The sequence below is a fragment of the Pelodiscus sinensis genome, chromosome Z (assembly GCF_052426305.1).
Source record: "Pelodiscus sinensis isolate ZL-2025 chromosome Z, ASM5242630v1, whole genome shotgun sequence".
In the NCBI taxonomy this organism is placed as follows: domain Eukaryota; kingdom Metazoa; phylum Chordata; order Testudines; family Trionychidae; genus Pelodiscus; species Pelodiscus sinensis.
In genome coordinates this window covers 15,858,321-15,884,929 of record NC_143085.1, presented here as the reverse complement: position 1 = coordinate 15,884,929, position 26,609 = coordinate 15,858,321, and the positions used below count along the sequence as shown (strand labels likewise).

The following is a 26,609-nucleotide window of genomic DNA, read 5'->3' as shown; positions in this document are numbered from 1 at the left end:
GCACTCAAACAACTTCCCAGAGCTTGCACCATGAAATGCCTCCTGGACCCCAATCTCCCTCCCATCCTGGGTTAAGCCCAGAGCCCCTCCCACACTAGAAACCCCGTGGCCCAAGACCAGAGCCTGCACCCCAACCTCCTACCACAGCCTGTTTTAGGGTTAGGGTGAGGATGTGGGAGTAAGAGGGATGGAGTGAGCAGGGTGAGGCCTTGGAGAAAGGGTGGAGCAGGGGTGAGGCCTCAAAGAAGAGGTGGGAAGGAAGTGGGGCAAGGGTATCTAGGTTTAAGGTAGATCTTACATTGCACTTAAATTGAAAAAGTGATCTTGTGGTTAAAAAGGTTGGGGACCACTGCTCTAGACTCTGGTACTCAAGTGGAATCTGGGGAGTGTCTTTTCAGTCAGGGTTATGTCAGTGAAGGTTTTTATTTTGTATTTTGTTTTGCTTTTCACTTTTGTGTGGTTCTAGGGTTGCCGGACAATTTAGTATTTTCGCCTCCTATCTGGTAAAAAAATTCAGAAAATACCAGACACCTAAAATGTCTGATACCTTCTGATTTTTTCCTGGCCAGGAGGTGAAAATCCCAGCCTGTTTGGCTCAATACAGAGGCAGCCTGGCATCCCTAGTGCTTACTAGGTTCTTCAGGGGAGCTGTCCGGCCCAGCACAGGGTAAAATTTTGTGGTTTTGTTGTGGTGGTTGTTTGGTATTTTTTCTGAAACCATCTGGCAACCCTACCTGCTCCTTGACTGAAGTTTCTGTGGGTCAACCACTCCTCTGCCCTCCCCCCATGCACAGGTGATAACCAGTATTCTCTTAATCTGTGAGTTTGTGCGGCTGCTTGGGAAACATTCTAATTTCTACAGCAAAGAGGCGTGGTTTTACTAGTGGTGCACATTCTCACACCTCGCACACAAAAACATTTATTCTGCACATGGATGGAATAGATTAGAGGGAACATTAGCGGCAGCTGCCCTCCCCGCCGGAAGGCACTGCCCAGAGCCATAGGGCTATGGCTGTACAGCACCAAGCCAGTGGGCGGGGTAACCAGGGCTCTCCCATTCCAGGGCTCCCACGAGCTTGTGCGCCTCCTGGCCCTCACAGCGCATGCTCAGCTCTCTCGCCGAGAACAAGGCGATCTCAGTCATGGAGCCGAGGCGTCTAGCGCTCCGAGCGATTGCCTATCCCGGCCGGTATCGCATCGTGGAACTCGACGCTCTGCTGCCTCAGTCTGGTCCCCTTATGGAACTTTAGACGTAGCAAGTAGAGCGCCGAGTGACCGATCTGTTTCGTTCTCTTCTCCGCCCCTCAGTCACCCCAGGCAACAGAGCGGAGAGATGCCCCCGGCAGCCCGGTGAGGCACCACCGCCACCTCAGGGCTCGGGAGCACGCGCGGAGCCGGGTTCGTGCTGCCGCGAGGCGGGGCGGGGAGGATCCGGCACCCACGTGGACGGGGCCGAGGGGTCCGTGTCACTGCGGGTGCCCTGCGGCGGGACTGGGGTCCGTGTCTTTCTGGGTTGGCTCCGCCGGAGCGAGGGGGGGGGGGGGGATTTGTGTCTCCACGGGGGGAGGGGCCCGTGTCGCTGCGGGGAGCACTGTGCAGGCGGGGAAGCGTGTTGCTTGAGGCAGGGGGCCCTGCGAGCCCACGAAGGGCCTATGTCGCTGACAGTGCTAGGGGCGAGGGGATCCATTTGCTGGCGAGGGGCCCTATATGCGATATATGGGGATGCGGGGTTGCCATTTCTTCTGAGGGGAAGCGGGGCTGTGCAGTGCTGCACTGGGGGGGGGGGGGGGACCTCGCCAGGAAGAGGGGTTGAGGGGCCCAGAGTCAGTGTTACTGGAGGAATCATCATATGGGGGGGAGGGGGGGTTGCTTTTCAGGTATGACCTCATTTAATTCCTACAACACACCTGTGAGACTGTCATCTCCATTTACAAATGGGAAGATTGGGTCATTGAGAGGTGAAGTCACTTGCGGAAATTCACATGGGTAGTCAGTGGAGGAGCCCAGAATGAAACCCCTGGGACTTCCTGTTTAGCATCCATACCTCATGGCAACACATTGACTGTACATATGTTTAATATAAGTCTTTTGGAGCAGGGTCAGGTCTTTGCATATTGCCTAATGTTTTGCATAAATGGTCCCTGAAGCAGAGTGGGATCTTTGGACACAAATATTAAATAACAGTAATTTGTTATATAATTATACAATCAGAGCTCAATTAAAAGCTAAATGAAATCAGAACTCATCAGTATTTAAGAACCATGCTTCATACCACTTCCTCAGATAATACTGTGCTCTTTCCCTCCCAGGCCTAGCTCCTCTTTTTCCTAATTTGGAGCCTTTGAGAGCTTCAGGGGGTAGCCAAGTTAGTCTGTTAGTCTGTTGGAGCCTTTGAGCTTCCTCCATAAAGGACAGTAAGCTGGCAGCAGTGATTTGGCACAGGACTGTTATCTGCTACTCCATCTTTGACTCTGTTCATGTGGGATCCTTCTCACCGACTGTCTGGTCTAGACCCTGCTGTAATGTATCCTTAGAGATGGTCACATTTAATTTGTTTCATATGCTCTTTTTAGTTAATAATACTGACAGAGATGCCTAGAATTTTGAAGTACAGGCAGTCCCCAAGTTACGCGGATCCGACTTACATCGGATCCGCAGATACTAACGGGGATTTTCTCGCCCCAGAGGACTGGTCCCACCGCCCGCCTCCTCCGGGGTGAGAAAAGCTGCTCCCCGTCTCCCTGGTCTGCTGGCTCCCTGATCTGGAAGCGCCGCGGGTCCGGCCCCAGGTCCTGCGCCGCTTTGCTCAGCGTCTCCCTGGTCTGCAGACCAGGGAGACGCTGAACAAAGCCGCGCAGGACCCGGAGCTGGACCCACGGCGCTTCCAGTTGATCTGGAAGCGCTGCGGGTCTGGCCCCGGGTCCTGCGCCGCTTTGCTCAGCGTCTCTCTGGTCTGCAGACCAGGGAGACGCTGAGCAAAGCCGCACAGGACCCGGCCGGACCCACGGTGCTTCCAGCTGATCTGGAAGCGGCCGCGGGTCCGGCCCCAGGTCCTCCGCCGCTTTGCTCAGCGTCTCCCTGGTCTGCAGAGCAGGGAGATGCCGAGCAAAGCCGCGGAGGACCCAGCCGGACCCGGCGCTTCCAGCTGATCTGGAAGCGCAGCGGGTCCGGCCCAGGTCCTCCGCTGCTTTGCTCCGCGTCTCTCTGGTCTGCTGGGGGGGACGCAGCTAGTGCCCCCCTCAGCAGACCAGGGAGATGTGGAGCAAAGCCCGGGGCCTGTGGTAGAGCAGGTGGGGCGCTGCCGGTTGGTCCCACAGCACCGCTCCTTGGCGCTACTGGACCAACCCGGCAGCACCCCAGCTACTCTGCCCCAGGAGTCCTGATTCAGCCGCTGCTGATCAGTTTCAGCAGTGGCTGAATCAGGACGCCTGGGGCAGAGCAGTTGGGGTGCTGCTGGGTTGGTCCAGTAGCGCCGAGGAGCGGCCGCGCTACTGGACCAACCCAGCAGCACCCGAGCTACTCTGCCCCAGGCGTCCCCAAGTTAGCCGCTGCTGAAACTGACCCGCGGCTGCCTACAGGAAGCCTGAGGCAGAGTTGCTCTGCCCTGGGCTTCCTGGAATCAGCTGCTGATCAGTTTCAGCAGCAGTTGACTTGGGGATGCCTGGGGTTCTTAAGTTGAATCTGTATGTAAGTCAGAACTGGCAGTCAGTTTCAGCAGCGGCTGAATCTGGACGTCAGTTCCGACTTACATACAGATTCAACTTAAGAACAAACCTACAGTCCCTATCTTGTACGTAACCCGGGGACTGCCTGTAGAGGAAGAGTATGTGGAGATGGGGAAGTGTTTGTGAGGGGAGTAGTATCTTTGTCCTTAGATAGGACAGTACTAGGATAAAATAATACTTTGATTACCATCCTCACGTATGTTATTACTGTTAAATTGGTGCTCTAAAATATTTGAGTTGTTGTAGGTATTTGGAGGAAACAGCATATTTGGAGAGCCTCTGGTATAATGTTTTCTTATAGCAGCTGGCATTTGTGATGCTAATGCCTTGTGCATTGAGTTTAAAATATATATATCACATCAGCTTTTCATTATCGGTAAATACCAAAAAGAAAAGGAATATATCTCATAATTTTAGTGTATATCTCATAATTTTACAAGTTCTCTAGTAATCTCTGTGCATTTATTTTATGATCAACAAAAAAGGAGTATTTTGTCAGATTTTACAGAATAAGTCTGATGACCCAGGTGGATTTTCCTACCTGTAAAGAGGCTTTGCCACTTGAGGGAAAAGTGTAATTGACTGGCTATGGTAAGGTGGGATATGGAATGTCATCTCTGAGCCCTGGTCTGCACTAGGGATTTATTTTGAAATAACCTCTCTTATTTTGAAATAATAAGTTGAGCATCCACACTGCCAAGCCTGGTATTTTGAAATAAGAGGTGGGTTATCTTAAAATCTGTACTCCTGCTTTACAGGGGTAATAAACTTATTTTGAACAGTTATTTTGGGAATTGTTATTTCAAAATAAGTTATTTTGAAATAATTTCCTAGTATAGACGTTCCCTGAGGTTCCTTACCCAACTGTGCTACTAGTTTACTTTGTGACTTTGAGCATGTAATTTACTTTCTGGAAGCCTCAATTTCCCTAGTGGGAAAATTGCAAAATAGTAATACAGTACTAATGTGTAAGTATTTAAAGATCTTCACACGAAACATATTTACATTATGGTTTTATAGTATCAACTTTATTCCAGACATAACTCCACTGAGGTCAGTGGAATAGTCCTGAATTGCACCAGGATTGAATTTAGCTCAGACACTTTTACTATCTGTCACTAATCTTTCTCAAAAGCTGGAAAACACTTTTTTTTGGCTAGATTTCTCATCTTCCATTTGGTAATGAATATTTCCCTTCATCTTCTTCCCCATATGGCTTTGCTTTACTTATACAACCTTCCACATCCTAATCACTTAACCAACCAACCAACCAACCAACCAATGGGTAATTATAGACAGGGCTCGACAAATAGTGTAATCTACTCGCCCGTGGTGAGTAGATTACACCCTGGAAGAGCCGGTATGGAACGATCTGCGCATGCGCAGAACAATCTGTGCATATGCAGAGTGAAGAACCGCGCGGCTGGCAAGTGGGGCTCGCTGCCGCTTGACGAGTCCTGATTATAGAGATGCAAAATGTTCTTATTGACTTCTTGTAACTTGAACAATCTAATTCACTACTTTTTTTCTCTCCTTCCCCTCCACCTTCCCTTATTTATTTTTGGATCTGGTCTTTTAATACTCCAGTTATCTGAAGAAGTGGGGTGTACCCACAAAAGCTCATGGATACCCTCTACATGTTTTCTAGTCTTTAAGCTGCTAGGCTATTCGTTGTTTTTAAAGTTTTCCCAGTTACGGAATAACTCGGCTACCCTCTGAAGCTTTTTTCCTCATTAGGAAATTGTCACAGTTTTGACAATATACTCTATTTACATTTGCTCCCTCTGGTGGTTTTCTGATTCTACAGCAACCAAGTAATAAACATCAGGGTTTCTCAAACTTCTTTGAATTGTGACCCCCTTGTGACAGTAAAAATTAGGAAGCAAGGGCAAAGGGGCAAAACTAGGGACTGAGGGCGTTGTAACTTAAGCCCTGCCATCCAGGACTAAAACCAAAGCCTGTGTTTCAGATAGCTGCATTACTTGCCTGTGTGAAAGCTGTAAAGGAGGTCATCCCAAATTATCTTAAAACATACTATTTCTAGTATCAAAAAACTTCTAAATGTATTATGTTTGAATTATTTATATGAACATAGCAGTTCAAAACCTGAATCTCTTCATCCCCCCATTTAAAACCCCCCATTTTCTATATAAAAAGCTCCAAAAGTCCCTGTTATGATGCATTTTGATTATATTCTTCTTATGATGGCTTTATTCAATATTGCTTAACTGGGTGGTAATCATATATGACTTGCTGTAAAGCATTGATGTATAAAGGAATTCTTCCAAAGAGCTGGATGTTTGACAGCTGTGAAGGGCTATAGGTCGGCCTTCTAATATGACCCATTAAATTTCAGTTGTTAGATGAACCAAGTTGTAAAAAACCAGACATTTAGGTCCTATGTACACTGCAAATTCTACTAACCAGTAACAAAAGGGTAGTTCTTGACTGGATTAAAAAGTATATTGGCCTTGTAGCATAGAAGGGGATTGTTAACTGTGTTCCCACATGAGCATAAGTCCAGGTTGTAGTATGGTTCAGAAACATACTTAAAACACATGATTAATCTTAGCTACACTGCAGGAATGAACTTTTATCATTCTTGTGTGCGCCAACCTGTGTTCTAACCATGTAACTCAGCATGGTAGGTCTTAGAGCAAGGGTGGGCAATAATTTTTTGCCAGGGACCACTTCAAAAACTTTTGAAGTGGCCCTGGGCTGCACTGGAAGGGGCAGGGCCTCAAATGGAAGGGGCAGGGCCAGGATGCTTCCAGGCTTCCCCATCCACAGACCATGAGCCTGTGGTTCGGGGAGCATGTGAACAGGAGCAGCTAACTGGGAGTTTTGAGAGGGAGTTTATAGGGGAAGGTTAGAGGGCGCTAGTTTCTTCTGACCGTCTTTAAACATAACTTTTATAATAATCTCTATTTCAGACATTTAATAAGAAGCCCAGTTTATAATTAAACTTATTCATAAGAAAAATGCAGACTGAATCCCAGCAGCAGAGTGGGGGCTATCCTGTTTATTGTGTCGAGTGTAACATGTATGATTACCTGCCCTGTGGGCGGGTGGTGTATGTGTGCACCCGTTGCATGGTGCTCCTGACCCTCAGAGACTGAGTTCCGGCTTTGGAGGCCAGGGTGGCTGAACTGGAGGAGCTAAGGGAGGCAGAGAGCTATGTTGATGAGACTTTCCGGGACACTGTAGTACTGTCCCACCTCCAGTCTGGGAGTCCCAGTGCTCCTAAGGAGGATGAAAGTCTCAAGGGAACAGAGCAAGAGCATTCAATGGGAGCAGAGGGAAACCATCCCGTACTTGGGACCCTCCTTCCAAGGGATGTTGCGGTATCCTCTTGCACTGAAGATACCTCTGTGGTGGAGGGAACACTAGTTGTTAGGAAGAGGCAGGTGATGGTAGTGGGTGATTCGATCGTTAGAAACATAGATAGTTGGGTTTGTGATGACCGGGAGAACCGTATGGTCACTTGCCTGCCTGGTGCAAAGGTTGCAGATCTCTCAAGGCATCTAGATAGACTTATGTGTAGTGCTGGGGAGGAGCCAATGGCCGTGGTACATGTAGGTACCAATGACGTAGGGAAGGGTAGGAGAGATGTCCTGGAGGCCAAATTTAGGTTGCTAGGAAAGAGACTGAAATCCAGGACCTCTATGGTGGCATTCTTGGAAATGCTTCCAGTTCCACGCACAGGGCCAGGTAAGCAGGCAGAGATTCAAAGTCTCAATGCGTGGATGAGACGATGGTGTAGGGAAGAGGGGTTTAGATTTTTTTAGGAACTGGAGACACTTTTGGGAGACGGGGAGCCTATAGAGGAAGGATGGGCTCCACCTAAACCAGGATGGAACCAGACTGCTGGCACTAAATATTAAAAAGGCCGTAGAGCAGTTATTAAACTAAGAGCTGGGGAAAGCCGATTGGTGCAGAGAAGCACATAAATCGGATGGAGACTTCTCTTAAAGGAGAATCCATTGGTAGAGATTCTCTAAGCCAGTGTTTCCCAATTGGTGCTCCGGGGAACTCTGGGATTCCACGAAGCAAAACAAGGGGTTCCGCGAGGAGCTGGCACTCCCCCACTCCTCCCTGCGTGTCCTCCCACCCAGGCCCCAGAGTGTCTCTCCCTCGGTCCCAGCCCTGTCCCATCCCTGCCATGCGTAACCTTCACTGAGCGCCCTCTTGCTGGCTGCTGCTGCCCTGTGTGGCGTGCTCAAACCGGTGGGCGGGGAGACGCCTGGGTGTGACGTAACGTCATGGCCCGGGATTTTAAAACTGCTGGACGCTGCGTTGCGCCGCGCGGCTGAGTTGCGGGTTCCGATTCCGGGGATGGAGCACAGACTCCAGCCCAGCAAAGTGGAAGGCAGAAGGTAGAGGAAGGGCTGGGAGAGGAAGGGGCTTGTGCGGAGGGGAAGTGGAAGAGGAAGGGCTGGGAGAGGAAGGGGCTTGTGCGGAGGTGGGGGAGAGGGGGAAGAGAGGGGAAGGCACCAAAGGGACAGGGTAGAAGAGAGACAAATGCCAGGGGGCCAAGTGCAGACAATGAGGAAAAAGGCAGGAGGGGAGGTGTCAGTGGGAGGGGGACAGGGTGATGCTGGGAGGGGAGAGGGTAAGGGCATTGTGGGCTGGGGGGGGAGGAGGTGCTGGGAGAAGGCTTGAAAGAAGGGGTGGGCATGAGAAGGGCTGGGCTGGAGCAAGTCATGTGTGAGGGCACAGGGCATGAAGGGAATGGGGGCAGAAGGTGGTGAGGGGGCGGGCATCAGAGAAAAAGAAGGTAAAGCAGGTAGGGGCAGTGAGGGAAAGGGGAGGCAACAGAAGGGTGCAGGAGTAAGAGAAGGTGCAGGTGCCAGGGGATTCTGGGGGTGAAGCAGAAGGGCAGACACCTGCAGGGGAGGGACCAGCACCAGAGGAGAGAGGCAGGCCAGGTGTGTAGAGGGAGGTGTTAGGAGAGGGGATAAGGAGGGGTAGCTCACATGATCAGAGTGGGGATACTGAAGGAGTGGGCACAGGGAGGAGAGAAGGGCTGGTGGAGGGGGCCAGGTCGCAGGAAGGCTGAGGGGAGTGAGAAGAGCAGGAGTCAGGACAGCAGAAGAGGGTGAGGAGTTGGGGGCAGCAGGCACCAGGGGAGCTGATGGAACAAGGGGAGGAGACATGGCAGCAGAGAGAAAAGGTAAAGGTTTAAAAATATTTATTAATAACTTGGGTGCCACAATGGCACATCCAAACAAGCCACATGAACTCAGTGCTGGTGCACAACACAAAATTCATTTTGCTCATGCGAGGAAACTCCTAGGCTATGTCTACACTGGCGGTTTCTTGCGCAAGAATACGTCCACACTGCCATGTGCGAGCTGTGCTTTTGGCAGTGTGAATGCTCTTGCCCAAGAAAGTGCCAATGACAATTTTAGCCATATGGCTTTCTTGTGCAAGAAATTCATGTTGCCTGTCCACACTGGCCTCTTGCGCAAGAACAGTTGCACAAAAGAGCTTATTCCTGAGCAGGAGTATCATAGTTCTTGCACAAGAAGCCCTGATTTCATACATGAGAATGTCAGTGTACTTGCGCAAGAACACATGGCCAGTGTAGACAGGAAGCAAGTTTTTGCGCCAGAGCGGCTGCTTTGGCGCAAGATCTCGCCAGTGTAGACACAGCCAAAGGGAGGGAGTGAGGCAGGGGCAGGGAATCAGCGCTAGCTCAGTATGTCTGTATGGTTTGGGGGAAGGTGCAGGGAAATTGAGCTCAGCTGGGTTGCAGAGTGGGGAGGTCCCGGGAGCTGGGCTGGGCTGCGGGGTATGGGTGCATGTGTGGAACTCACAGCTCAGTTTGGCTGCAGGAGGAGGGAGATGCCGGGAACCGGGGCTAGACTCAAGAGGAGGGAGGGGCAGGGAATAGGCGCTTGGCTCAGCAATTTTGCGGGGTCTTGTGGGAGGGGCAGGGAAACGGGGCTCAGCTGGCCTGAGGTGGATGTGGGAGGGCATACGGAACAGATGGGCAGCTCAGCTGGGCTGTGAGGGGCTGCAGGGAACTGGTGCTGCACTCCCTTGGATTGTGGGGCATGGTTTTGGGAGAGGTGCAGGGAACCAGCAGGGGTGGGCAGCTCAGTTGGGTTGCAGGGGATAGAGGTGCAAAGAAGCCTAGTGGGGAGGGGGGTGGAACCAGGAGCCCTGAAATGACCTCCCCTGGTCTAAAAATCACTCATCTGGGACCAGTCAGGTCCAGAGGGAGCCAGATCAGAGAGGTCCAACTCCTACCCAAGTCCTCTCCTTGCACCCTCCCTCGTAACTTTCTGGGTGTCTGGCAGGTGAGTCTTGCCCACATGCTCAGGGTTTAGCTGATCGCCATATTTGGGGTCGGGAAGGAATTTTCCTCCAGGGTAGATTGGCAGAGACCCTGGAGGTTTTTCGCCTTTCTCTGTAGCATGGGGTACAGATCACAGCTGGAGGATTCTCTGCATCTTGGGGTCTTCAAAGTATTTGAAGGCTTCCATATCTGAGATATAGGTGAGAGGATTATTCTAGGAGGGGTGGGTGAGATTCTGTGGCCTGCACTGTGCAGGGGGTCAGACTAGATGATCATAATGGTCCCTTCTGACCTTAAAGCCTATGAGTCTATGAGTAACCAGACACCCTACCCCCAATCTGCTCCTGCTCCCTCCCCCTGGCCAGACACTCTACATCCAGCCTGCTTCTGCACCCTACCTACCACCCAGACTTTGTCCCCTTCCGCCCACCCACCTCCCTCCCAGATCCTGCACCCCATCCCTATCCCACTCCTTGGCAGCCCTGCCATCCACCCTAGCACCACCCTGTCCCTGGCCCCAGCACCCTGCCATCCACGCTAGCACCCAGCAGCACCCTATTCCTTGTCCCAGCACCCTGCCAGTCACCCTAGTGCCCAGCAGGATCATGTCCCTGACCCCAGCACCCTGCCACCTGCCTGCCCCAGCACCTTGCCCCAGCACCCCGCCACCTGAGCCAGCATCCTTCCACCCAGCAGCACCCTATCTCCAGCCCCAGTACCCACTTTCACTCTGTCTCCTGCCCCCACCAGCACATTTGGGACCACATTAGTGAGGCTTGGGTATTTTTGGAGGGTTGTTGGGGTTTTTTTTGCATCTCACTTGTGTGGCCCCAACTGACTTTTCTGTGGGTCAAAAACCCTTGACTCAAAACAGGTTCCTCCCTCCTCTCATAAATAAAGACAATGCTAAAACCTTTTGAGTTTAACATAGTATTTTATTTAAAAATGAAGCCAGGCCAACAAGCCCCGAATTGGGGCCAAACCCCCATCTCACTGCAGCATCATAACACTCCTGCACCATCCGACCCCAAATCTGAGCCTGTCATACACTGGAACCCCCTGTCCTCAGCCTCTTACATCCCCAAACTCCTGCATCCCCACATCCTCAGTCTTCTGCCACAACACTCCTGCACCATCCACACATCACAAATCTGTGTCCTGAGCCCATCAAACTCACAAACCTCTTGCCCTGAGTCCCTCACATATCCAGCCCAAACTCCTGTAACATCACATCCACAAGCCCATGGCTTGCACAATACCCCAACCTTCCACCTGAGCCCAACACTCCTGAGCCTGGAGCCCCCTCCCTGAGCTAACATCCCCTTCTCCTGCATCCAAATTCCCTCCCAGAGCTTGTACTTCTTACCCCCTTCCCACACCCAAATCCCTCGTTCCCACCCCACACTTCCTATCTCAACCTAGTGAGAGTGTATAAGGGCTAGGGATGGCAAGTGATGGAGAGGAGGGGAACAGAGAAGATGAGGCCTCAAGGAAGGGGTGGGGAGTCTTGGGGAAGGAATGTGATTTTCATGCATTGATGGGGATTTTCATGAATTGGTGGGTCCCTCTTTCCCCCCCCCCCCCTTTTTTTTTTGCTTGACAAACCTAGGGGTTACTTGAAATTCTGAAAAGCTGAAAAGGGTTCCTTGGCCAAATAAAATTGGGAAACACTGCTCTAAGCTGTAGTCAGAAAGAGGAGGAGAGAGGACAAATCAGGGGCCAGAGCAGACAAACAACCGCATATAAAGGAATCCAGTGCATCAGGGAAGGGCAGCCAAATAAACAGTGGCAAATTTTTAAAGTGCTTCTACACAAATGCTAGGAGTCTGACTAATAAGATGGGTGAACTAGAGTACCTCATATTAAAGGAGGAGATTGACATAATAGGCATCATTGAAACCTGGTGGAATGAGGAAAATCTGTGGGACACAATCATACCGGGATATAAAATATATTGGAAGGATAAAGCAGGCCATGTGGGTGGCGGAGTGGAAGATAATGTAGTTCCCCAGGATGTATGATGTAGTGTGAAAGATAATGTAGAATCAAATGAAATAAAAATATTAAATGAATCAACATGTTCAATAGAATCGCTATGGATAGTAATTCCATGCTCCATTAATAAGAAATTAGCAGTAGGGATATATTACCGACCACCTGACCAGGACAGCAATACTGACATTGAAATGTGGAGGGAGATTAGAGAGGCTACCAAAATAAAGAACTCTATAATAATGGGGTTTTTTAATTATCCCCATATTGACTGGATATATATCACCTGAGGAAGAGAAGCAAAGATAAAATTTCTCAATGGCTTAAATGACTGCTTCTTGGAGCAGCTGGTACAGGAACCCACAAGGGGAGAGGAAATTCTTGATTTAGTCTTGAGTGGAGCGCAGGATCAGGTCCAGGAGATAACCATTACAAGACCACTTGGGAATAGTGACCGTAACATAACAACATTTAACATTCCTGTGGTGGGAAGAACACCTCAGCAGTCCAGCACTCTGGCATTTAATTTCAAAAAGGGGAATTACACAAAAATGAGGAGGTTAGTTAAACAGAAATTAAAAGGCACAGTGACTAGAGCCAAATCCCTGCAAGCTGCATGGAAACTTTTTAAAGACACCATAATAGAGGCCCAACTTAAATGTATACCCCAAATTAAAAAAACAGTAAGAGACCTAAAAAAGAGTCACCATGGCTTAACCACCATGTAAAAGAAGCAGTGAGGGACAAAAAGGCTTCGTTCAAGAAGTGGAAGTCCAGTTCTAGAGAGATAAATAGAAAGGAACATAAACACTGTCAAATCAAGTATAAAAATGTAATAAGGAAAGCAAAAAAAGATTTTGAGGAACAGCTAGCCAAAAACATAAAAAGAAATAGCAAAATGTTTTTTACGTACATTAGAAGCAGGAAGCCTGCTAAAAAACCAGTGGGTCTCCTAGACAATCGAGATATAAAAGGAGCAATCAAGGATGATAAAGTCATTGCAGAGAATCATAGAATCATAGGACTTGAAGGGAACTCGAGAGGTCATCGAGTCCAGCCCCCCGTCCTCAAGGCAGGACCAAGCTCCGTCTACACCATCCCTGACAGATGTCTATCTAACCTGTTCTTAAATATCTCCAGAGAGGGAGATTCCACCACCTCCCTTGGCAATTTATTCCAATATTTGACCACCCTGACAGTTAGGAATTTTTTCCTAATGTCCAATCTAAACCTCCCTTGCTGTACTTAAAGCCCATTACTCCTTGTCCTGTCCTCAGAAACCAAGAGGAACAAATTTTCTCCTTCCTCCTTGTGACACCCTTTTAGATATTTGAAAACCTCTATCATGTCCCCCTTTAATCTTCTTTTTTCCAAACTAAACAAGCCCAGTTCATGAAGCCTGGCTTCATAGGTCATGTTCTCTAGACTAAATGATTTCTTTGCTTCAGTCTTCACGGTTGAGGATGTTAGGGAGATTCCCAAATATGCATCATCCTTTGTGGGTGATGCATCTGAGGAGCTGTCCTGGATTGAAGTGTCATTAGAGGAGGTTTTGGAACAAATAGAAAAACTTAACGTTAACAAATCACCGGGACCGGATGGCATTCATCCAAGGATTCTAAAAGAACTCAAATGGGAAATTGCTGAACTATTATCTGTGGTTTTTAACCTATCCTTTAATTAGGCTTCCGTATCTAATGACTGGAAGGTAGCTAACGTAACACCAATATTTAAAAAGGGCTCTAGAGCTGATCCTGGCAATTACAGACTGGAAAGTCTAACTTCAGTACTGGAAAAATTAGTCAAACCAATAGTAAAGATTAAAATTGTCAGGCATGTAGAAGAACATAATTTGTTGGACAAAAGTCAACATGGTTTCTGTAAAGGGAAATCATGTTTTACTAATCTGTTAGAGTACTTTGAAGGGTTAACAAACATGCAGGCAAGGGGGATCCAGTAGATATAGTATACTTAGATTTTCAGAAAGCCTTTGACAAGGTCGTTTACCAAAGGCTCTTGTGTAAATTACATTGTCATGGGATAAGAGGGAAGGTCCTTTAATGGATTGAGAACTGGTTAAAAGACAGGAAACAAAGGGTAGGAATAAATGGTAAATTTTCAGAATTGGAGAGGTGTAACTAGTGGTGTCCCCTAAGGGTCAATACTGGGACCAATCCTGTTCAACTTATTCATAAATGATCTGGAGAAAGGGGTAAGCAGTGAGGTGGTAAAGTTTGCAGATGATACTAAACTGTTTAAGATAGTCAAGACAGAAGCAGACTGTGAAGAACTTCAAAAAGATCTCACCAAACTGAGTGATTGGGCAACAAAATGGCAAATGAAATTTAATGTGGATAAGTGTAAAGTAATGCACATTGGAAAAAATAACCTCAACTATACGTACAATATGATGGGGGCTAATTTGGCTATGACAAATCAGGAAAGAGATTTTGATGTTATCGTGGATACTTCTCTGAAAACTTCCACGCAGTGTGCAGCGGCAGTCAAAAAGGCAAATAGGATGTTAGGAATTATTAAGAAAGGGATAGAAAATAAGACACAGAATATTTTACTGCCCCTGTATAAAACTATGGTATGCCCACATCTTGAATACTGTGTACAGATGTGGTCTCCTCACCTCAAAAAAGATATATTGGCCTTAGAAAGTGTTCAGAAAAGGGCAGCTAAAATGATTAGGGATTTGGAAGGGGTTCCATATGAAGAGAGGTTAAAGCGACTGGGGCTTTTCAGTTTAGAAAAGAGGAGACTTAGGGGGATATGATAGAGGTATATAAAATCATGAGTGGTGTGGAGAGGGTGAATAAAGAAAAGTTATTTATTAATTTCCATAATACAGGCAGTCCCCGGGTTACATACAAAATAGGGACTGTAGGTTTGTTCTTAAGTTGAATCTGTATGTAAGTCGGAACTGGCGTCCAGATTCAGCTGCTGCTGAAACTGACCAGCGGCTGACAACAGGAAGCCCGAGGCAGAGTTGTTCTGCCCCAGGCTTCCTGGAATCAGCCACTGATCAGTTTCAACAGCGGCTGAATCTGGATGCTAGTTCCGACTTACATACAGATTCAACTTAAGAACCCCAGGCGTTCCCAAGTCAGTTGCTGCTGAAACTGATCAGCGGCTGATTCCAGGAAGCCTGGGGCAGAGCAACTCTGCCTCGGGCTTCCTGTAGGCAGCCGCTGGTCAGTTTCAGCAGCGGCTGACTTGGGGACGCCTGGGGCAGAGCAGCTGGGGTGCTGCTGGGTTGCTCCAGTAGCGCCGCTCCTCGGTGCTACTGGATCAACCCAGCAGCACCCCAGCTGCTCTGCCCCAGGCGTCCTGATTCAGCCGCTGCTGAAACTGACCAGCAGCGGCTGAATCAGGATGCCTGGGGCAGAGTAGCTGGGGTGCTGCTGGGTTGGTCCTGTAGTGCCGAGAGCGGCGCTGCGGGACCAACCGGCAGCGCCCCAGCTGCTCTACCACAGGCGTTCCGAGAAAAGCCTGGTCTGCTGGGGGAGGGGGGGCGCACTAGCTAGGGAGACGTGGGCTGCAGGACCAAGACGCGCTGCGGTCCCACCGCCCCGGTCCTCCATGTCTCCCTGGTCTGCTTCCCCGGTCCTCCGTGTCTCCCTGGTCTGCTGGGGGGGAGGGGGGTGCAGCAGACCAGGGAGACGTGGAGCAAAGCCATGGAGGACCCGGGTGGCGGGACCGCCTAGACGCGCAGCAGATCAGCAGACCAGCAGATCAGGGAGAGGCGGTACAGCTTTTCTCGCCCCGGAGAACGCGGGCGGCAGGACTGCAGCGCATTTGGGCGGTCCTGCCGCCCGCTTCCTCCAGGGCGAGAAAAGCCCCATTTGTAAGTGCGGATCCGACATAAGTCGGATCCGCGTAACCCAGGGACTGCCTGTAGAAGAACTAGAGGACACCAAATGGAGTTAATGGGTAGCAGTTTAAAACTAATAAAAGAAAGTTCTTCACACAGTGTGTAGTCAACCTGTGGAACTCCTTGTCAGAGGAGGCTGTGAAGGCTAGGACTATAATAGAGTTTAAAGAGAAGCTAGATAATTTCATGGATGTTGGGTCCATAAAATGCTATTAGCCAGGGGATAGAAATAGTGTCCCTGGCCTCTGTTTGTCAGAGGCTGGAGAAGGATGGCAGGAGACAAATCACTTGATCATTGTCTTTGGTCCACCCCTGCTGGGGCACCTGGTGCTGGCTACTGTCGGCAGACAGGATACTGGGCTAGATGGACCTTTGGTCTGACCCAGTATGGCCGTTCTCATGTTCTTATGCAAAGCCTCCTCCCGCAGGGTGGGGGCAGGGCAGAGGAAACTTCACGTGCTCCTCCCACATCCAGGCCAGTCAGGCCTTGGGGGCAGGGGAGTGCGCGAAGTCTCCTCCTGCTTTGCCAGGAGCACGTGGTACTTTGAAGCACCATGTGCTCCTGGGAGGCTGGAGGAAACTTCGTGCACTTCCCCTGCCCCCAGGCCCTAATTGGCCTGGGGGCGGGAGGAGCATGTGAAGTTTCCTCTGCCCTACCCCCACTCTGCAAGGTGCACGTGGCACTTAGAATTACTATGCACTCTTGGCAGGGCTGGAGGAGGCTTTGCACACCTCACCCCCAGGCTAATCAGCCCTTTTGCTCACCCCGTCTTAGAGTAAAGTGAGAAGCTTTGATATACCCAAATTAGAATGATAATATCAGACAGAGTATAAGTGGAAAGGCTCAGAAGAACAGGAAAAACAGCCACCTCTCTTCCTCGTGGTTTATTCTTAACAGTTAGAAGATGATTTTACAGTCAGAGCAAATATACACAAGAAAAAATTCCCAGCTGGAGTTCAACACATCTCTACAATCCATGAGTGTGCAGCCCAATGTTTTAAAATATTCTTTCCCCTTACCCTAAGAGCGGCTGCTTAGGGCATGGGTATGTCTAGATTGCAACTAAAAATCCACAGCTAGCTCGTGTCAGCCCTCAGTACTGTAGGGCTTGGGCTAAGGGATGTTTACTTGTGGTGTAGATGTATGACACTGTGAAAAAGGAAGGCTACAGCCTGCATGTGCACACTGTAATTAAATAGCCCTGTAGTTCAAGCCCTATTCAGCTGGCATGGGTCAGACAAAGCAGGCATTCCCTTATAAACCTTCTCCTGAACACCTGTGCTGTGGGAGGTGAAGTTGAACCAGAATTAGCTGAAGAGGAATGTAGGCTGGCATTAGTTACTCCACAGTTTTTCAGTAAGAACCAAAGAACTTTAACATTATGGGTGGGAGTGTATGTGTGTTGAATTCTATTCTAAAAATGTACCAGCTAATATTCTCAGGAAAGATTTTCCACATTCAGACAGCTGGAACAGTTGTAGATTTTCCCACTGAAATGTAAAGACAGTGCTGCAAGATTTAAGAAGGTAGAAAGTGTGACTAGTGCAGAATTTCTCAGTTACTGGTCTCTGAGATATCCCTGATACAGCTTAGAAAAGCAAACCTGTCACTGGTATAGTATCAGAGTGGTTGAGAAACCTTAGACTGAAATATTAAATAGGAAAACCTTATGATCTGAATAGGATCCACACGTTGGTTTTGTGCTCATCAAAAAGAAAATCCCAGTTAAAAAAAAATTATTCCACCACTTCCCATACTTTTTCCTCAGGAGAAAACAGATTATAACATAGGTAATAAATCTATTTTATGTTCCACATGAGAAAGGGTGTAGAATCTCCCTTTACTCTATTTTCTTTACCATAAATTGAGATAATATGGGAGATGCTAGGATTTTCATCCAAAAATTCACAGCTGGATTCTGATTTTATTTCTCTAAACTTGATAATTTGTCACTTGATTAACTGCTGGCTGTCAAAACTATCATATGCTTTGTTCGCTGACTAGTTAGTAGGTATACTGCAGAAAAAATATTTATTAATTTATTAAAATGGGAGGGGGGAGAATTGTCCAGAGTGAAGGCAGAATAAAGGTAGGATGACCAAAAGAACTAAATGTTAAGGGGAGGGACTTGAAATGGGAGAGTGTAGTAATATGTTTACAGGGTCAATGAGAGTGTGCTGGGTATAGTGTACAGCATGAAAAAAGGCCTGGATATGCCTTTGAGCAAAGGAGAACGGGGAAGCAACAAGGTGCGCTAAATTGGCTGAGTATGGATAGAGACTAGGTGACAGCTAAAAGTGTGACTTAAGTTTGAACAGAACTATGTAGCAGCTTATAGACAGAGATGAGCTTGAATTTCAAATAGATGGCAGACTTATTCATCACAAAGTTGCCTCTATCCCTAGCTCTTAAATGATTTAATTTATTTATTTTAGAATATATGTGTAACATACTCCTTACTTTTTCTATTGCATATTACACATAGCTTTGTTCCTTGACACTATGTCTCTGCTCTTAACTGCCGCTAGGGATGTGAAAGGTTAAAGGTTAACCCAGGGGTGGGCAATCATTTTCTCAGGGGGGCCTCTTAATGAATTTTGGTACATGGCCAGCTCTACCCTGGAAGGGGCAGTTTCTAAGGCTGAAGGGGCAGGGCTGGGAACTAGTTTCCTCCCAGAGTTGTGTGAGCTAGAGGCTTTGAATTAAAAACACAGCAAAGGGTTTGGAGCTCCTGGCTCTGCTGCTACTGTGTTGATTGGTAGCTGCCTGGGATTGCTGCAGCTATTTAAAACACTCAAAGCTCTGGCCCCTACCAGGGCAGTGCCATAGCCATGAGCCATGTAAATTAGGGATGATAAATATCGGTTAATTGAATAGTCGAGTAATCTCATGAATTCTTATTTTTTAGTTGACTATTCTATAGTCCCTGGGATCGGGGCTGGAAGCAGCGTGGGATGCCAGGTGGGAACTAGTCTGCGAGAGTTGCCAGTTTAAAAAACAGATCCTCTTGCGGATCAGCTGCTTGTTGCCCTGTGCTGCTGCCTCCGATAAAGAGGCTTCAGGGCGGAGTGGCAGCAGTCCCTGTCTGGGGAGCGGGTCCTGAGCTCCTGGATCCAGTGTGAACCAGAACTGAGCTGGGCTGCCTGCCCGTCTGGCTCCTAATACACTTAAATGCAGAGCCGCAGCTGGGGTTGGTCCCAGACCGGGCATGAGCCAGAACTGAGCTGGGCTGCTGGCCAGCCTGCTACAAAATTTACTGCGGGGAGGGAAGGAATCATAGAATCATAGGACTGGAAGGGACCTTGAGAGGTCATTGAGTCCAGCCCCCCGCCCTCAAGCCAGGACCAAGCTCCGTCTACACCATCCCTGACAGATGTCTATCTAACCTGTTCTTAAATATCTCCAGAGAGGGAGATTCCACCATCTCCCTTGGCAATTTATTCCAATATTTGACCACCCTGACAGTTAGGAATTTTTTCCTAATGTCCAATCTAAACCTCCCCTGCTGCACTTTAAGCCCATTACTCCTTGTCCTGTCCTCAGAAACCAAGAGGAACAAATTTTCTCCTTCCTCCTTGTGACACCCTTGTGAAAACCGCTATCATGTCCCCCCTTAATCTTTCTTCCAAACTAAACAAGCCCAGTTCATGAAGCCTGGCTTCATAGGTTATGTTCTCTAGATCTTTAATCATTCTTGTCGCTCTTCTCTGTACTCTTTCCAATTTCTCCACATCTTTCTTGAAATGTGGCGCCCAGAACTGGACACAGTACTCCAGCTGAGGCCTAACTAGTGCAGAGTAGAGCGGCAGAATGACTTCACGAGTTTTGCTTACAACACACCTGTTGATACAACCTAGAATCATATTTGCTTTTTTGCAACAGCATCACAATGTTGACTCATATTCAACTTGTGGTCCACTATGACCCCTAGATCTCTTTCCGCCGTGCTCCTTCTTAGACAGTTGCTTCCCATCTTGTATGTATGGAACTGATTGTTCCTTCCTAAGTGGAGCACTTTGCATTTCTCTTTATTAAACTTCATCCTGTTTACCTCTGACCATTTCTCTAACTTGCTAAGGTCATTTTGAATTATGTCCCTATCCTCCAAAGAAGTTGCAACCCCACCCAGTTTGGTAACATCTGCAAACTTAATAAGCGTACTCTCTATCCCAATAGAGAGGGAGGAGAGGAATGCATGTACTCTATAGCATTAACCTATAAGCTTTTGCTTATCAGTTAATTAACTAAACTATTACATCCTAATTTAAATAGGATCTTGCTGCCTGAGCCACTACCTGGAAATTTGGTGGCATAATTTTGGTGGGTAGTAGGATATAAATAGAAAGCAGCCAAATGCATTCCCCAGGCTGTGTCTTGTCCAGCCATGGGTTAACCATTGGAGATCTGCCATGGACAGGAGCTGCTGCAGCCTTCTGGTGCATCAAAGGCAGGGGCTGTTCCAGCCACCCTGGCTTCCCTGGCCTGCCTCTTCTTTAATTGATTAAACATCATGTTTAACAGGTTAATCAATTAAATGGGATTTTGCATCCCTAACTGCCGCCACAGCCATCTGAGTGTACAAATGGACAGACTATGTTATAATGAGTCATTGTCCTTGGGAAAGCAAATGCAACTTTTAGGCATGTCTGAGAAGTGGGATGAAGAGTGATGCATCTTTGTCCTAAGTAGGAAGCCTGATGTGGTATAAGCACTTAGCACTTAGTGTGCTTTTAATTATTATTTTAAAAAATTCGAAGCCAGCTTGATACATTTTTGTGTCTATTGGTTCCTTTTTTATGCTGACTGACATTTACTCTGTTTCTTATTGGCCCGGCATTTAGAAGATAGATGCAGAAAGCAAATGAAATTAAAACCCTGTTAAGAAACCATAAAAGTAACACACCTATGGTGCTTCCAATGCATTAGAAATCCTGATTCCTACAGGACTGTCGGTCAGTTTTACAATCTATTACATAAGTGGCTGAATGGGTAGGGAATGATTCTTTAATTGTTTCTTTAATTGATTCTTTAATTTAAAAACATAATGAGCCAAAAAATGCCTGATGCAGGGTAAGTGACATACATAGTTTTCTAGCATCATATTTGCCATACACCTAGCCCAGTATTCTGTCTTCTCATACATACTGGTGCCAGATGCTTCAGAGGGAATGTAGAGAACAGGACAATTACAAATGATCCATACTCTGTCATCTTTTCCCAGCTTCTGTCAATCAGAGGTTTACGGATTCCCAGAGCAAGAGTTTCATCCCTAACCATCTTGGCTAAAAGCCATTGATGGCCGTATCTTCCATGAACTTATCTAATTCTTTTTGACCTCTCCTTTGGATGTGGCTCCATTGGAAATTTTATTTCTTCTAAGACACCTGTGGAAAGGGACTGCTATTTGGTCTTAATGGCTGTGTATGCATATAACTATGTGTGTAAACCATTGCTGTTCCTCAATTAAATCATCTACCATGGAAATTGCAAGAGACCCATGTAATAGTCTCTCCAGAGCTTCCATAATGCTCTCCTACTGCTCCCCTTTGTTTCTTCCTGACATTCATTTATGTACGTTGCCCACTAAAATTTAGTCCATCGTGCTAATAAATTTGTTCTTTTTTCAAGGTTGGACCATTTTAACTTCTTGTACTTGACTTTTAATTTTATTATTTGTGCCAATTTCACCTTGTTGAACTAGAACAAAAAATATGGGGATAATTATGAGCAGGAGGAACATTCAGGAATTATTTTAGATTTGCTTGTTTTTCTAGTTGCATTTACAGATACCCTCTGCCCCCCCCCCCCCCCCCCTTTTCACTGAACAATTGAAGGCATTGGTTACTTCATTCTTTATGTAAAAAAAACCCTTTTTTGGGTCAGTTTTTCCAGTTGACATATGTACTTCCTTGATTGCAGTTTGACACATTATTTCTTCTGGTCCCTCCCTACAGGTAAACATAATGAAAGTCCTTCCTTTATTTTATTATTTGTGGTTGTTGGTGCTAACCGTGGCTGTGGCCCCCAGCTTGGAAGTGCACTGCTTGACTTACTTTGTTTCACTTCCCAGTGGTTGAGAACAAAGAGGGTAGTAGAGCTTAATCAACTATTTACACTTTACTTTGTGCTCAAACAGCTCCATAGACTATTATGCACCCATGCTTGTTTAGGTGAAATGGGAGACCAATCATTTATCAAAGCTTTGGAGTAGGGGTCAGTGAAAATGTTGTTTTTTCCCTTTTTGTTTCATGGAATATTTTAGTTTATTGTCAAATGTAAGATTTTTTCTGAGTGAGATCTAGTTTAGCCTATTCCTTCTGGGATGCACAGGTTGGGATGAGAAGATATAAGAAACTTCCTCACCCACGTATCCTTGTGCACCCACATAGGAACCTAGCTCAATGGCAACACCTGAACTCTGCAGATTGCAAACTACTGCCCTCAGCAATGCTAGCTAACTCATATAGGAAGGGAGATGACAAAGGCCATGCCTTCACTTTAGTAACAGAACTGGCCTGGTCTAGGAGAGTGCTCACTGCACCCTGGCCCTAGGTTTGCCAGATGGTTTAACCAAAAATACCGCCCCCCCTCCCCCCCAAAAAAAACCACCACCAGGAAAAAAATTCTGTTGAGGGAAAAAAAAGGGGGAGAATAAAGCTGTTGAGCAAAAAAAAAAAAAAAAAAAAAGACCCTGACAGTTATTAAGCAAATAAAAAATCAGCATGGCCCCTTTAAAAAGAGTCTTTTTTTGCTGGTGGCCATCTTGTTTTTCTGGTCCCCTGCAGAACCAGGTAAGCGGAGGGGAGGGTGCTGGGCCCAGTTGCTGAGTATGCTGTAGGGTTGCCAGGTGTCTGGTATTTTCATCTCCTCGCAGAGAAAAAAATTCAGAAAATACCAGACATTTTAGGTGTCTAGTATTTTCTAAATTTTTTTACCAGATAGGAGGCGAAAGTACTGGACTGTCCAGGTCAATACCAGACTGTCTGGGTCAATACCGGACACTTGGAAAGCCTACCTGGCCCTGTTTGGTGCAATATCTGACTTCTCTTTAGTTTAGGTAGGCCTTGATGTGCTCCTGCCCATTGTTCATCCTTGCTACCTTCTATCTTGAATTATGATTTAGCACCACCATTGAGCCATTAGAATTAAACTGTTTTTTTGTCTGTCTTTTTTCTGTGACAGATCAGCTATTTAAAATGTTTGCCAAAAAAAGGGTTGTATTCTACATTTTGGATCGTATTCATGAATAAGAGTTAGATATTGTAACTCTTTTTTTCCAATGTAAAAATTCAAGATTTTTAATATAATTGTCAAGGTGATTTACAACATTAATGAGCTGAGCCCTGACCTTCCCATAAGATGCATGGAGGCAAACACCTGTGTCCATGTGGAGCCCATTTATTAGATGAAATTTCATTTAAAGGTGAACTGAAATGCTTCATAACTATTAAATACATTCTTCAGTCTTCAAGATCTTTGATATTTTCCTGCCTCATTGTACCTCAGTTTCTCTGAATGACTAATTATAAGTGAGGGGACACAGTAACTCTGTGGCCATCTTAGTAAAGGAGCTACTCGCCTCCTGACTACCATTTCCCTCTCTAACCACTGCTTTCTCACAATTAAAAAAAAAACTTGTGAGAGACAGGCACAGTGGTCTAATCACAGGAGTGGATGTTAGGAACTCCTGAGTTGTAATCCTATTCTAAAATAGTTATTTTGGTCCCCTTAACAAGACGTTTAACGTCTTTTGGACTGTTCCTCGGTCAGTATACTGGGGTAAAACCTACCTGTATTTTACTGCTGCATATTTAAATAATAAACAAGCAAACTTAATTATGATATCTTTTACACCATAAATTCTACATAACCAGATGGCTCCAAAATGTAATTAAATATTTGAAATGTACCGTATATTTTAAAAGGTAAAGAAAATCTGTCATATCCATGAAATGTGAGTTAGTATACTTAGATACTTGAAATATATCTTCTTAAATAGCATTCTTTTTCTGTGTCAGGCTTATGTAAGCTTTGGACAAGTTTGTCTCTAGCCCTTCCACAGCCATGTAGGGGAGTAGTGGGAAGTAAGTGTGGCCTCCTAAGGTTCCCCACCCCTAAGATAGTGGAAGGGGACAAAGGTCTGGGAGCTTGCCTGGATCTGGCTCCTGAGAGCTCAGGGCTCTCCCTCCCAAAATCTGCCAGCTTGGTCTTCACTAGGTTATGGTGTGCTAGGGGGCCATGCCAGTGAAGATTTTTTTAAAAAAAATTTATTTCTGCTTCTCATTTGTCTGTAGCCCCTGACTGATTTTTCCGCAAATCATTGGCCCCAATCCAAAAAATGTTCCCCACCCCTAACCCCAACCCTTTCTTGACCTCATGCTGCTTTTGATTGTTTTGGAGAGAAAGGGGAAAGGAGGAACCATAAAGGCTGCATGCTAAATGTTTCCACCACCACCACACTGAGGGCATGTCTACACTGGGGAGTTATTTTGAAATAGCTCCCTTATTTCAAAATAACCAGGCAAGCGTCCACACTACCAAGCCTGTTAATTTGAAATAAGGGGCTTGTTATTTCAAAACTCCTGTTTGTGAAGAGGAATAAGCTTATTTTAAAATAGTTATTTTGAGAGATATTATTTTGAAATAACTTATTTCAAAATAACCTGATAATCATTGTTCCCTCTAAGCTGCATACCTGTGGGGCTAAGCACTAAAAATTTTAGGTCTGCCCACATCGTTTTAAGAGCTGCTCAGCAGCACTCACAACTCACCTTCCTGCTGGAATGGAAGGTGAGTGGCGGCAGCAGCCAGTGGTCTGCTGGGTTCCTAGTGCTAGTGGCTGCCCTTTTGCTCCGCCTGGAGCCAGAGTGTGTGAGGTGAGGCTGTTCCAGTCCCCCAGCTGGAATAGACCCTGTGCAGCTGCCGCTTTACTCCAGCTGAAGCCAGGGCCACCCGCAGTGCTATTTTTAGTAACACAGTCCTGATCCCTGCAGGACCGCACTGCTAAAAATAGCACCGTGGGCAGCTTCTGCTCCAGTCCCAGCACGCAGTCCACCCAACAGCTGGGACCAGGGTTGCAAGGAGCTTCTGGGGCCAGAACCGCAGTATTAAAAATAGCACTGTGGTCCCTGCTTAAGGTCCCACAAACTGCTTTCCACATCGAAGGTAGAAAGTTAGGGAAGGGGCATGGGGAGAACTAAGGGGAAGGTGGGTGAGGAGAGGAAGGGGCTTGTGCTGAATGGTGTGGAGAGCCTGGGCAGGAAAAGAAAGGGGCAGGCACCAACGGGCAGGATGGAGGACAGACAAATGCCAGGGGGCCAAGAGTAAACAATGAGGAAAAGGGCAGGAGGGGGGAAGGGAGAGAAGGTGTTAGTGGGGGTGGGACAAGGGAGGGGACGGGGTGATGCTAGGAGAGGAAAGGGGAGGGACAATGGGGGCAAAAGAGAGGAAGAGGAGAGGGGAGGAATGAGTGGTAGGAGAAGAAGGTTTGAAAGGAGGGGGTGCATGAGGAAGGCAGGAGATGAAGCAAATTGTGTTTGAGGGCACAGAGGTGCATGAGAGGAACTGGGGCAGAGAGTGGTAAGCACCAGAGAGAAGGAGGGCATGGGCAGTGAGGGAAGGGGGAGGCATTGGGAAGGTGCAGATACCAGGAGATTGTGAGGGTGAAGCAGAAGGGCAGACACGTGGAGGGGAGGGACGGACATTAGAGGAGAGAGGCAGGGCTTGTGGGTAGAGGGAGGTGTTAGGAGAGGGAATGGGAAGGGGTAGCTACAGATAATCAGTGGTGCTAGAGGGGTAGTGGGCACAGGGGGAAGAGAAGGGCGGGTACAGGAGTCATTGAGGATAGGGATAGCAGAGGTGGTGAGGGGTTGGGGGGCAGCAGCAAACACCAGGGGAGCAGATGGGGTGAGGGGATGGTGGGAGACATGACAGCAGAGGGGAAAAGGGAGAGGTTTATAAACTATTTATTAATCACTTGGGTGCCACAATGGCACACAATGAACTCAATACTGGTGCGCAAAACTCATTCTGCTCTTGGATAGAAAATCTTAGAGGGAACACTGCTGGTAGTGCAGACATAGCCTGAGAAAGGGGATCAGGAAATGGGCTCCCCTCTATGTGTTGGTCTGAGGTGTTGACTAGGAGTAAGGAGGGAACAAACTGCACCCTAACTTTCTCTCCCCTCCAAACAAGAAGGGAACAGGGAAGGAATGGTGTGTCTCCCAGTTAGCTTCTTCTAGTGCCCCTCCTCCAGTGATGTGGCTGGCTGTTGCCATGACACAGGACTGAGTCTCAAGGCACAATGGAATGTTTCTTTTTCTGCCTGATCTTGATGATTTGTATGCTTTGTCTGGTTTGTTCCTTTTTTAATGTTTCTAGCAACAATGAGGGTGCACCTTTGCTACTCAGTGGGCAAGCTGCTGTTGAATACAATGGAGTGTGAATAGGTCCTTTAAGAAAAAAAACCCTGATATTAGACTGGCTCCTGAGAAGTGCTGAAACTTTGAAACCACTGAATTCATTGGGTGCTGTGGGTGCACAGCAGCTTTCAGAATCAGACTCCTGATACTGTAAGGCCATTAACATTCCTATTGATTGCCTGAAATTACAACTCTTGTGGATGCCTGACACTTTGTTTCAGATCCAAGTGCTGAATATAAACTGAATCCAAAATGCCCAATGCTGAATGGGCATATGAGGAATAGC

General features: G+C 47.2%; 1 protein-coding gene across 5 annotated transcripts in view; it reads left to right on the top strand.

Annotated features, from left to right (window-relative positions):
* Nucleotides 1-1,223: 1,223 nt before the first annotated feature.
* GNB1L (G protein subunit beta 1 like) overlaps nt 1,224-26,609 on the top strand; it is a 68,722-nt gene continuing 43,336 nt past the window's right edge. For 2 of the 5 annotated variants that reach the window (XM_075898310.2, XM_075898304.2), the window contains exon 1: nt 1,244-1,398. The gene's annotated coding sequence lies outside the window, so the exon portion shown is untranslated. Of the gene's footprint in view, nt 1,399-26,609 lie in introns of all 5 variants that reach the window. The other 3 variants (XM_075898305.2, XM_075898306.2, XM_075898307.2) reach the window with 3 other exon arrangements.